The sequence below is a fragment of the Dromaius novaehollandiae genome, chromosome 17 (genome assembly GCF_036370855.1).
Source record: "Dromaius novaehollandiae isolate bDroNov1 chromosome 17, bDroNov1.hap1, whole genome shotgun sequence".
NCBI lineage: Eukaryota > Metazoa > Chordata > Aves > Casuariiformes > Dromaiidae > Dromaius > Dromaius novaehollandiae.
In genome coordinates this window covers 2,664,676-2,677,871 of record NC_088114.1, presented here as the reverse complement: position 1 = coordinate 2,677,871, position 13,196 = coordinate 2,664,676, and positions in this window count along the sequence as shown.

Here is a 13,196-nt window from a genome sequence, read left to right as displayed (position 1 = left end):
CAGAGATCTTTTTATGCCAGCACCATGCAGTGACTCAGAAGAGGAACTGGTGCTTTGCAAAGGAGCTGTGTTGCACCCTAGGCTCCTTTCTGCCAGCTGCTGCTACCATACTTCACAAGCTGTCAGCATTTCTGCCTCTCTGCAGCACTTGGAGCTAGACGCGTCTACAAATGTGATGCTCTACCTGTTCTCTGGGCTGGAGCAGAAGAGCAATACCTGCCCCTGAGGGTAAGTATAGCCCGTCAGTCTAATTTTAAGTCTGAGTATTGCTTTTTCTTTCTTAAAGCCATTGGTTATGGTCTCTCTAGGCATGTCATTGCTGTTATTGATTCCTAGAAAGTTGAAAGCCCGAGCAGTGAGTTAGCATCACTAAAATATGGTGAGTTTTTAATTTAATGGAAGGTTCAGCTAAACAGTAGTTCTCCCCTTTATCCTGCTTACAGAAGCTGAGTGACAGAAATGCAGATGAGCTAACCTGCACCTTTTTAGGAAATAAATGCTATATGTTGTAACACAGACAACATGAGCAGTACTGGCTGAACACAGAGCAAATAATCAACTGGGTTTGTAGTAAAACAAGCTTAGTCTCAAGGCGATGGCAAGGCATGGAGTTAATCTACTGAAATGCCAGGAAGACAGCAAAGCCCTGTGGCTGAGGCTTTTGTGAATTTAAATGCAAAGTGAATTCAAATGAGGACAGTAGCTATGTAGAACAGCTTGGCTTAAGGTGATAATCCTGCAAAGTAAGATTTTTTTGAATGTGTCTGACAGTTTGCATCCATTTCTGTATATAGACAATTGATTTAAAACCTGTTTTTGGGGGTGGGGTGGGGGTGTAGTCCAATCTGAGAACTTTGACAAAAAATGAAACAGTGGTGTGGTGAAATCCATGGCACCTCTGCTTTTCTCCCAGGCTGCCTTGTTGCATTTTTTCCCTTCCCCAATATAGAGCATGGATACGTATGAATAGAGGTTACCACCATACTCGGTCTATTTTAGGTTCAAATCTCTCCTTAACTGGATGCTCTCCTCTACTATTTTGTTGCTTAGAATGGTGCCCAAGTGTGAACCTTATGGCCGGTGTCTGCGCTGCCAAGGCATGCTGTCTGCGAGCGTGTTTTGTCAAGCAAAAATTGCTTCCATGCAGGCGCTCTAGGTGTTTGTGCTACAGCCTCTGCAACTGTGCTTGTCCCAGAAGCTTTCAAGTGTTGCCGTGAAATGAAGCCGGCCTTAGTCATAAAATTATTATGAAACTGGAAGAAAGTCCTGATGTTTCTCCTATTTGGAGGTGTCTCTCCGCACTCTGAAGTTGGTGGATATTCATACAAACGGAGATGGTTGGTATTGCTTAAGGACAAATTTGTCTCCATAAAACCTTGAAACTTTGACTTGCCTTTAGTACAAACTCCAATGCAGTTAGTGATTAGGTTAGATGACTTCTGAAACGTGTCTTCCATTATGCAGTGAGATGTACGCATCGCTCTGCTTTTCTGAGCCTGTAACAAGAAGAGCAGAAAGAGTCCCTAAACTTTGCTGGGGAGGGAAACCGAAGGTGTCCTTCAGTCAGCTTATTTGCTGTTTCAAAAGCACACATTTTTCCTAGGCACCTCTCTCCTGGCCCTGCTGGTGCAAATCAGAGGTTCCATTTCCAGGATGGCAGTTCTCGTTTCATGCCTTGTGTGTTGTATCTGACCATGCTTTTTCAGCCTTCTTGCGCTAGTGCCCTCATTTTGGAATTGCTTTTGAGCCCAATGCATGGTGCTTGTGCTTCACGTGTCTGAAATTTTCCTTTGTCTTGAGTTAGTGCATGAGAATCAAATGCACGTGTCTTTATTTTTCTTTTGTAATGGCTAGGAAAGATGTTACCTTCAAAGGATTCCTAATATGCTGTTTTCCCCGTGGAGTAAGACTCAGAATAACAATGCACAGATCAAAATATTTGACTTGAAAAGAGCCCAGCTCTCCTGATGAGCGTCTCAAAGTACTGGAGGTGCTGTTATATTTTTAGTGTGCATCATCTTGACAGCTCACTGCCTTTCCTGAATATGTGTGTTTGCTCCTAATAAAGGAAGGACCTTTACACTCTTATACCAGTGCTTTTCTCAGTTTCCTTATTTGTGTCAGTGTGTGTGAAATGGGAGGGGGAGGAACTCTGGTCTCTCCTGTGCAGGAAATCAGACTAGAAGGTTGCTGTGATTCCTCCTGGTCTTTTTATTTATTAGTGCTATTCTTGAGCTTAGTTTATGATTTTTTTTTCTGGTTGGGATCTTTAATTTTAGAGATCTATGAAAGCCCTATGTGTATTTATAAATATAAATGATATCTGAAGGGAAATGAAATGCTCTATGGTGGATTTATCAAACTGCTTGATCTCTTGTTTCTTCTTTTGCCTTTAAGGCTTCGTGTTTGTCGGCAGAGTGGGTAAGTGCCCTTTCGGAGGAGGGGACGGGTTCTGTCCTTCCCGGTGGTCAGACTGTAGGTATGCAAAGCGGGTCTAAGGCTGGCTGGTCAGGACTGATAATGCTCAGTGTCCCGGGTGCATCCGACCTCAGCACCTGGCCCAGGACAGCAATTCTGGCTTCCGTGTGGCTATCGGAAGCTGGAAATGTCCTTGAGAGAGAGGCGGGTAGGATGGGCTCCTCGAGGGACCCTGCTGCTGCTGAAAAGCCCACTTGGTTCAGCAGGAGCAGGTCAGGAAAGATTGCTGCTTTTAAGGAAGAGAAGTGCCCAGTTTTCCTGCATGGAGGGACCTGTTGGCATGTGACCACCCTTGCCTTTCCAGCGGGAAACGGTGTCTCCTGGGAGACTGTGCTTTGGGTACAGACCTGCACATGGACACGTTTTCCTGCAGCTTTCCTGCTGCTTCTGGCCTCCCTCGGCAGTGGCTGATCATGCTCCTAGCACTGCGCTAATTCAGCGTAGCCAAGAGCTGCTCTAATTGGGGTATTCTTCGTGTAGGCTTTTGTGTAAACACCAAACCTCTCTGGGACTTCTCAGTCGCACAAGCTCTGGGCTTTGCAAATCTCCCCCGCCCCCTCTCCCAATACTGTCAGCATCCGAGTTTCTGCGTTCGCTTATCTGGAATGCGATACTGTGCGTTGCACCAGTCTGCTATCTGCTCACGTTCCTCCGATCTCTTGGACTCCGCGTGTTAATCACAGATTTTCGCAATGGCTTGTGTTACTGTAATTAATGACCTTTCTGCACATTGCAGTCTGTTCACATTTCTCACGGCTCATGAGCTCAGGAATACGCAGGACTTGCAGAGCATCCAAGCTGGGTCTCTTGGCACTGTTGTTCCAGGAGTCCTGAACTTTCTCTTCCCTACGTGGCCTTCAGCCTTGTCATTTATGTGATACTGCGACCGCTGTTGTCCTATAATAGAGATTTGACTCAATATTGTATGAAACGTGAAATCAGTCTCTTAAGGGCTCTCCCCCGAAGGGCTGTCTGAAGTTAACCTTTTGATTCATAGCAGTTCGTAATCGTACAAATCACCAGCGGATGTGCTGAATTTCTGTTAGCTTTGGTGCGTTTCCCAGGCTCAGGTCTGCGTAGTGATACCAGTGGACAATCTGCTCCTAAAATTTGGTTGGATCAATCGGAAGGCCAAGCAGTGCCCTTGGTTGCAAAGATGGGTTTCTCTGTAGTTTAGCTGCTGGGGGAAAAGCAGCAGACTGGTGATCGGGTCGCTCTTCCCAGGCGTGGGTCGCTGGGTGGGTCTCCGCGTGGAGAAGGATGCTCTTGCGAGGGGCACAGAGAGACGGAGCTGCTCTCCCAAATGCGCGAGACCGGCTGTTGGTGGGAGCCGGCCCCACCGAAGGACGGAGCCAGCCTGCTGCGATCCCCAAGAGCAAGTAAGTGCCGTTGGCGTGATGAGGTGCGACAGGCTCTGCCTCTGTCCTTCCCAAAGAAATCCTTCTACGTAGATCTGGGTCTCATTCCGGTTGGCTTTGTCTTGCCTTCACAACACGAAGCTCTTTTGGGTGGATTATGTAGTAACTGAATGGAGAGGGCTTACGGGTAGTGCAGCGTGGGTATATGTACAGGTAATGCAGCAACTTGCGTATCCAACGTGCAAAACCTGGAACGCGTGCGTTCGTTTTGCATTGCTCAGCCTGACTGAGCGCGACTGGCTTTCGAGCCCAGGAGGCTTTAGCTGGAGCCTGCTTTGCCCACACTGTCCTCGGTGGTTAGCAGCGATGCGCAGGCACAAAACGCGCCCGGCGCAACGTGGCTCTGGGGATCATACATGCCGTATCTGCCTTATTTCTATTAATAGTTATTTCCTCGCTGAGGGTTTTCAGGCTGCCGCGCGCTTCGGGAAGGTTGCTCTCCGATTCCCTTCCTATCACTCGCAATAAATGATGTGTCAGTTCCAGGATAAATAGGCAAGATGGGAAAAGCGTTGCCGTGGTAACGGAGGGATTTCAGTGATTGGTATCCATGGCGATTGTTGCTAAATTCCGAGCGGTTTTAAAAACGCTTTATTTAAAACACAGCGAGCGCGCGGCTGCCTGCGGTGCCGGGTGCACTGGGGAGCGCGTGAATCCGCGCTGCCGGGGAAGCTTGGTCGTGCACGAGGAACCGGGGAAGTTGCTTTAAGGCCGCTCGGATGCCGCGTAACGCGGCCGCGGTCCCGTCGCAGGCTGCCTGGCACGGGGCGCTGAGACACGGGGCTCCGCGTGCGAGAGCAGCGAGGGCGGCGCGGCCGCCGGGCTCTGCCACCCCTTCGGCAGGCCGGAGGCTCGGAGCAGGCGGCTCTGGCTCCCGGGACGGGCTTTGCCATCCCGCGGGGAGGGAAGTGTTGCCGTTTTCGGCGCCGGGCTGGTGATGCACCACAGCTCCCTTCCTTTAAGCTGTGCTGGGACAGGGGAGCTGAGAAAGCGTCTGCGTTTGCAGAAGTGATCCTGGACCAGCCAGGAATTGTATTTCATTAGCAGGGATGGGCGGCATCAGAAACTGCTTCCCGGGGACCGGGCTGGTGCCGCTTTGGTTTTCCTTTTTTCTCCTCCAGGATGAAACATGCAGCCTGGTCATTTGGAAACGGCCTGTGTCCTGCAAGCAAGGGCCGGGCAAAGCCCCCAGCTCTGCTCTGCCAGGACGCCTCTCCCCAGGCTGCACCGGCCGAGCATCCGAGGGATAACCGCCACTTTGGTTTAATAGGCAGGACTTTCCTTTCCCCAATCGGTCCAAATTCCCTTTTTCTGAGCCAAAAAAACTCCGCTGCTGTTTTTCTCTCCAGGCTTTTCCTTCTGTTGGACAAACATCTGTGACGGGCTGCAGTTTTTAGACAACTCCAGCTTGTGTAGCCATTGCTCATGCAAATGCCTCGATTTTTTTTTGGGCAATGATGTAACTATCTCCTTCCTTTTTTTTGCGTTTTTAGACGTGGAAGTATGAAGCGCTTTTTTGGTCCTACAAGATAACACCTTTAAGCGATGATCCTGCAAACCCTTCCACGCACGACAGATATTTCCAGCGTAGGAAGCTTCTTCCTTCCTGACACTTGTCTGCGGTGGGGGCGAGTGTGCAATCCGCCGAGCGCGCCCGGGAGAAAACCTCCTCTCCTTCCCCGGCTGCTTGTGCCAGGGAGTCAGACGAAAGGCTGAAGTTTTTCTTGGGCTTTGGTGGCTCGGTTTCGTTGGCTTGCGTGCTGCTTTGTACGTAACGCTGTATTTTGTACGTCAAACCTCGTGTTTCTGATGGAAACGTGACCTTGGTTTCATGTTTCGGTGCCCAAAGCAAACAGCGCTGAAGCGTTTGGAACAGCTGAAGTTGGCTGGTGAAAATGAAAAGTCCGTCGTGGTTTTGGCCGGCCGGGCGAGCGATAAAACACGGGCGTTCGGCCCATTACGGGTATAATCGGTTGGCTTTATGCATCCTAAAAGCACATTCCCCCTGCAATCTTATCCTGACATTTGATTTAATTTTTCTTGACGTCGCATCCATCACGTCGCGTCGTCTTGCCCTCGGTGTTCGGCCTCGCAGCGAGGACCAGCAGGTTGTCAGAAAGCCGAGATGCTGCTCGCGGGGGGCTGCGCCGTGCAGGGACCCCCCTCCCGGCCTCCCTCCCGGGGAAGGGCAGCGCGAAGCCCCCGCGCCTTAAAAGCGCCGGTGGGGAAGCGGGATCCTCCCGCCTGCTTCAAACCTGCCAGGAGGAGAGGCGAAGGCTCGGCCCTCCGGGGACGCGGTGCGGCTGTGCAGCTTATCCGGAGCTCTGTCCAAGGGAACGAGAAAGCTCTTTTCTCTTCTCTCTCTCTCCCTTCCTTTCTTCCTTTTCTCTTCTCTCTCTCTCCCTTCCTTTCTTCCTTTTCTCTTCTCTCTCTCTCCCTTCCTTTCTTCCTTTTCTCTTCTCTCTCTCTCCCTTCCTTTCTTCCTTTTCTCTTCTCTCTCTCTCCCTTCCTTTCTTCCTTTTCTCTTCTCTCTCTCTCCCTTCCTTTCTTCCTTTTCTCTTCTCTCTCTCTCCCTTCCTTTCTTCCTTTTCTCTCTCTTCTCCCCTCTCTCCTGGATGTGTTTTCCAGCCAGACTCGATATTTGAGTGCTTTCAACAGTCGCAAAACACAGAGATGGTGCAAATCCTGCCGCAAGGCAGCGGAGCAGAGGCATCGCCCCGACGCCCGGAGCTGCGCCCGTCGGAAGCCGTCGCGCGGGCCCCGGCAGCGATGCTGGGTGCCACGACGTGCCGGTCCGGCCCCTCGCAGCGGCTCCGCGGCCCCCGTCTCCCTGCCGGGGAGCCCCCGCTCCCGGCGCGCCGGCGGGTGATTAGCGCGGATGCGGGATCCTATTAATTGCAGCAATTGTGGTGTTTAGATTTCTGGGTTAATTGCTAATATCTGGTGTCACGTTTTTCCCGGAGGGTGTTTTTGATCACAGTAATTAACCTCCCTGTTTGGGAGAGCAGGCATTAATCATCTGCCTTTGCGGCAGCCCCCGGCGAGGATGCCGGCGGGAGCCGGGAAGAGGAACTGGGCCGATCCGGGCGCGCGGAAGCGGCGGCGGGAGACGCGTCGGTCCCTGGTGCCGCTCGAGGCCGCTGCCCTCCCTTCCCGGCAGCCCCCGGAATTGCTTTTCCCTTGCATCCACTGAAGCCAGGGAGGAAGAAATCCCGGATATTTGGTGTAACGGCCGCCCCGGCCTGCACATCCCGGCTGCCGGAGGGTCCGGTTTGGAGCAGCCCCGCGCCTCTGTAAAAGGAGGACAAAAAAGCCCGTTTTTGTTCCTCGTGCTTCCAAACCTGCTTAAAAGCGTGGGATTTTCAAAGGACTTTGGCGGACCGAATCCAGAGGCTGCTGCGGCGTTTCGGCGGCGTTGCTCCGGCTTTTCCGGGTGATGTCCTCCGAAAACCCCGGCTCAAACCAAGGCAAACCGCAGCGTTTCGTTTTTAATTGGCATTTCATCCCTTTGCTGTTTTAAAGCAGAGGGAAAGAGCAAATCGCCGCAGCAGCATCAGCAGCTCCTGGGCACGGGCCGGGTGCCGGGAGCCGGACCCTCGTTACGCCGCCTCGGGCCTTCAGAGCCTCCGGAATGGGCAAACAGAGCCGGTTTGATGGAAATCCATCACGCAGTTTTTCAGCGGATTATCCTTTGTAATCGCCTTTAAAATAACTCGGGTGAAAGCAATGCTGCTTTGTCGTTTTTACCCCTTCCCTGCTTTTGGAAAAGGGGCGAGAGGCGCGGGCCCCTCGCGGGGAAGCCGGCACTTAACCTCATTAATTCCCTCTAACGAGGCTGGAGGCCTTTTGGTGGAGATGAACTGCGAACGCCGAGGACGGGGCGCGCGCGGCTCGGACCTGCCGCCGGGTCATCGTCAGAGCCACGTCTGTGTTTCAGATCGGGTTTTATCCTCTGTAACTGATCCAATTTGCTGCCCTGACCGCGGCCCCGTCTCCTGTCGTATCTCCGCGGTATTCGTGGAAATCGCTTCCCGGCGCAGCCCAAGCCGCCGGCTCCGGCTCTCGGCCACGGCAGCGGGCGATGCTCCCGCCGGGCCCCGCGCGGGATGCGGGAGAGGGGCTTTGCGGGGGGCTTCAGACCTAAAACGCGCTTTGTCCCGCGGTGGCTGCGCTCACGATCGGATACCTGTGAATTCACCCGGGAAGGAAAGACGAGGAAAAACGCTTTTTCTGTAACCGGAGTGTCCTTTGGGCAGGGATGAATGAGTGCGGAGCGGGTGGAAGTATTTCTCTGCTGTCGCGGTTATCGACTTTGCAATGATGCTGTGATGATGATGACGATTTTTTAGGTAGAGGCGGGAGGGGGTTGATCTGAGCTGCCTGCGCGCGGGCGCTTCCCGGGCCTGTGCACGAGCTCGGCTGTAACCACCCCGGGCCGTAGGGCTCCACGTTCCCACTTTTCCGTTTTTTTGCAGCAAACCCTTTTCCCCTCTCTTCGGTTCAACTAAAGCGATGTTGTAAATGTCATAGGCGGATGGCCTGGCCCGTGTGGTTCCCCTTCCTTCCCTCCTTGTCCCCTGCAGGAGGAGGAGGAAGAGGGGGAGCAGAGGAAGGCCATGGACGGGTTGAGCGGGCACCTGCACACCCACGTCCCGCTCCCGTCCCCCCAAAATCCAGGGCCCCCATTTTGGGAAGTTTGCTCCCCCACACCCAGTGTTTGGAGCAAGGATGCGCCCGTCCCTCCCCTGCTGGTTTTCACCCCAAAAAGGGGTGGGAATTGCAGGGAGGTGCCGGCGTCTCCCGCCGCGGCCCGGCCTCCCTCGGGGATGCTCCGGAGGGGAGCAGGGCTTCCCCGGGCCGCGGAGGGCGGCTGCCCCTCTGCCGTGGCGTCTGGGCGGCTGCTGTTCACCAGCTGCTGGCAAATTCGCACAAGTCCTGTGTTGATTTTTTCTTTTTTTTAATAATATTGTTCCAGCTTCCTAATCAAAATGTCACGCAGAGCTGAAGCCGCTGCCCTATCACGCTTGTAAACTAATTTTGGAGTCTTGTAAAAAAGATCAGGTTGGTTTAATGAAATTTAGATTTCATAAATCTGTGGTGATTGGCCCTAATTAAATTTCACTTCTTTATTAACCGAGTCCTGCTTCAGCTATTCCACTGCTTCACCTGGCTTCAATGTCAACCAACAAGTCTCAAAATGACTTGGACTGTTTTAATGTACCTTTTTTTTTTTTTGTAAATAGGGAGTATTGTGAATTTTCTTCTACCTTTCTAAAAATCTCGCTGGTGTTCCAGAGACTCGATAAAAGCAAGAATGTAATAATAATCCTGGAAGAACTCCTTGGCCGGCTTTTTATAAACTCAGATTCAGTTGCTACAGATTCTGCTGATTTTAAAGTCTGATGTTAACAGTCTCGGTTTATTAGTTTCTTTTGGTTAGTGTTGCGTTATGAAATGTTTCATCATATTATCATATGGACACATCCCCTAATTCTCCCATATGCAAAAACCTTCTTTTCTGCATTATTTTTGATAGTTCCTGGACTGACACTATTATTTGGGGTTCTTGAATGTCTGAGTGGTGACCAGATTTCTTACTGAGGGCTTTTAGCTCCTAGCAACTACTTAGTCCTAATTTTTAAAAAACTTTTAAGACCTGATTACACTTTAGTGCTGAGTTAGGCTTTTACAAATCTCTCTCTGCTCTGCAGTTGTGGCCTTTTAAATAATTAAGTGAATGTCTGGTAGCAGTTTGCAATTCTCTCTCTTTTCTTCTCTTAAACCCTTCCTCGGGGCTGGCTCTGGTGTTGCTGCTCCTCTTAGAGCAGAGGCCGTGCGTGCGTGTGCACGTGCAGCAGTACCAACCCGGATTTTATTGCGTTTGAGTATAAGGGATTAAGCCGTAATCACCTGCACCTAAGCACAGGCATGTGTGTATATAAATATATATATATATATATATATATATAATGTGTGTGTGTGCGTGTGTATATCTCGCTATATAGGTGTATGCAGATGGATGGATATCGAAGCACCGGTGCCGGCGGGTCCCTCAGGGGCAGCTGTTGGGGAGGGGGGGAGTTTTGTTGCAATGAAATATCCGGAGGGACAAATGATAAAAGCAGCAGTGCGGGAAGAAAACACAGCAAGGTGTTTTGCTGCACTGGGCTTGGTTTCTGACGCGAGAATATTCCCCCGCGGTGCTGGCCGGCCGCGCGGTGAGCACTCGGGCTGCTCCGGCTCTGCTCGGGGGTGTTTGGGGGCCGTGCACGGATGCACGCGAGCGATGCACGGGGACACGTGCGATGCAACCACGGTGTCTCCATCGAAGCCGGTGCCCCCGTGTGCCGCGGGGCAGAGTGGTACCTGGCCGCGGTGGCAGGATGCTGCGGTGCCCCGGCCTGATTTACCGGCGCGCAGGGGCTGCCGTCTGCCGCTCTCCTCGGAGCGCCGCAAACGCCCTTTTTTGCCTTAAATCCTTTCGAGTGGGGAAGCTTCAACGAGTTTTAAGTAAGCTCTCAAGGCTGTGCATTAAAACCTAACGAGCCGGAGCATCAATTATGCCAACACGAGCAAGGAGCAGCTCTGCGGGCGGGATGGCCGGTCCTTGCCTTGCCACCAGCGTCCGCGGGATGGGGACCGGCTCCGGCTGCGCAGCCGTCCTGCAGCCTGATGCACCAAAATCATCGTCCTCCCTGCAACGTCCCCGTCTCCTCTGGCTCGTTCCCATCAGCGCTCATTAGGAAAGCAGAGCCACCGCTTTTCCTCGTAAAACTCCTGCTTCTTGCTGACTCGATGGGGGTTATTAATGCCCTATTTGTCCTGGCTGTTCGGAAATTGCAGACCGCTTAGTCCTGAATTTCATCTTCTTCGCTGCCCTGCGTATTGTTTTCATTCCAGCGAGATTAAGTTAACAACACTTGCTGTTTCCTTTAACGTAGCAATTAAAAACACTAAATGCAAATGCAGATGCCCGGCTGGGGACCCTCCGGCTGTGGAAAGGGCGTCCCAGGCTCATCGTGCCGACGAGTTTTCCTTTGGGTGCGGGATCCATTGGGGATCCGTGCGCCCGGCGCGGGGCACAGAGCAGCAGTCGCTGGCCTAAAACCCCTGCAAAGCCGGGGCTGTTCCCGGGGGAAGGAACCACGGATGCAAAAACACCCGTTTCCTGCGTGTTTTGGAGCATCTCCGCCGTGGGACGAGCCCTTGGGACCAGTTTTAATCGAAGCGCCTGCCACGGGCGTCATCGGCCTCGTATCTGTGTTGTAGAGGGAGGCAACGTTCGCGGGGGTGGAGAAGGAAGCTTTTATCCCCCCCTGTGTAAATCCCTCACTCTCAGGGTGCACGTGCAGTTGTCTCGGGTGCCTAGTTAGGCTGGCGCAGGGCTGGGCTTTGCTTGCACCGTGAGACTCTGAGGATCCCATCTCGCGAGCGAAACCTGCTGCTTATCTGGGTGTCTGGCCAGCCACGAGCAGGCTTCGATACAGCATCGCCCGTTTCGGAGGTAATTAGGCTCCTACGGGTTTGGCATCCGTCAGCAGCAGGGCAGAGGGAGAAACGCTTCCAGCGAGAGAGCTGCTGCAGCAGGAGCTCAGTCCCTATTAGACACTAGAGAATCCACCGCTGCGCTCAGCTCGGCCGGCGCAGACCTGCCCTTTCCAGCGCGGCCTGCACGTCTGTATTTTCGGCGTAGCGCCGGGCTCTGCAGCAGATAAATCCAGGCCAGGTTGGTAAATGCTGCATTGCTGGCAGCCGAAACACAAACACAGCCCGAGCCGCTGCCAAGCAGCGGGAGCTGCGTTGGGATTTACAGCCCCGGGAGAAGGGGAGGCTCCGGCGAGCGCCCGGGAAGGCGCGAGCCCTGCGCCGGCACAGGGAAGGGAGAGGCTCCGAGCTTCCCGGCGGGGCTGGGGGCTTCCCTGGAGAGGGATTTCCACGGGGGCCGCTCCGGCCCTTGCACCCCCCCCGCCCTCGCACCCCCCCAGCACGATGCTCTCACCGCCGGAGCGGGTGCCGCGGCCTGTTGCTCCTGCTGCCTGGCGTTTCCTTTTATAGGACCTTGTTTTGCAGCTGTTTGTAGCCTTTTTGCCAGAAATATTCAGGCTGGAATCACGTAGCCCTTTCCAAGAATAAATGCAAGGGGAAAGGCAGGTTCCTGCGCCGACGGGCTCCCATGCCAATGGGCTGCGGCTCCCGGATGGCCCCGGGCGTCGAGGCCTCGGCTCCCATCCCTGCATGTTGTTCCCTTTCCAGAGAAATCGAACACCTGAGGATGACTTTGTGGTTAATTAATGTTGTGCATTGGGAAATCTCTCTGCCAGCCTGTGCAAATCCCGTTGCTAGCAGCCGCGTGAGCACCTCACTGCTGCCGCTGCTTTTTCTTTTTTTTCTCAACTTTTTTCCCCCAATTTTTTTTCTAGCAGGTAGGTTTGACCCAGACCAGCTCCCTCCTGGAGCAGCCGGTGCCCCGTGCATCGCTGGTGGCTCTGGTGGCCGTGGGGCTTCCCGATGGCCGCGCCAGCCTCCGGGCATCACCGGAGCCATAAGGAGCTGCTTCGTCCCGCGCCGTGGGACCGGCTCACTGTTTCCTCACTGGGACTCATCACGTCTAATTTATTTCCCTGCAAAGGCCCATAATGATGCGGGGAGAAGTTATTGATTCGGGCGTGCAGAAATGGGGAAAAAAGTGCCGCCGGTTTGCAGCCTCCAGCCAAGGGGGGCCGGTGTTTGCAGGATGCTGCCCGCAGCTGATGGGTGGCAGGTCCCGCTGACGCCGGGTTTCGGCTCCTTCCTCCCCCCAGATCTGGTGCCTTGGACCCGCGGGGTCGTCGCCCGCAGCTGAGCGCTGCAGCTCCCAGTGCGCGGGTCGCGCCTGGCCCCGCGGGTGTTTGTCAGGCCGATCTGGGGGACTTTCTCTGCCCTTCTGGCTGCTTCTCCTGGAAGACAAACTCCACGAGGGTCTCGGCGAGGACGCTCGGTTTAAACCGCGTGGTTTTCGCTAGGGCCCTTCTCGTCCCGGTTCGCAGAACCGAGCGCGGATGCAGGATTAACCGCCAGGGCAGGTTTCCTGCGTATCAAGAATATCAAAGCCTGGGGATTTTTTTTTTCTTTAAGTAGCAGCAATGAGACTCCGCAGCAGCGAAGAGCAAAGCCCCGCGGCGCGTCTCGGGTGCAGCGAGCGCGCGGGGGCTCAGCTGCTTCGGCGCGTCCGTGCTGCGACCAGCCTGCGCCCGCAGAGCTGCCAGGTCGCTGCTGGAGTCGCTCCAGCTGCTCAAGCTGCTGGTGCATCGCACAGATTGC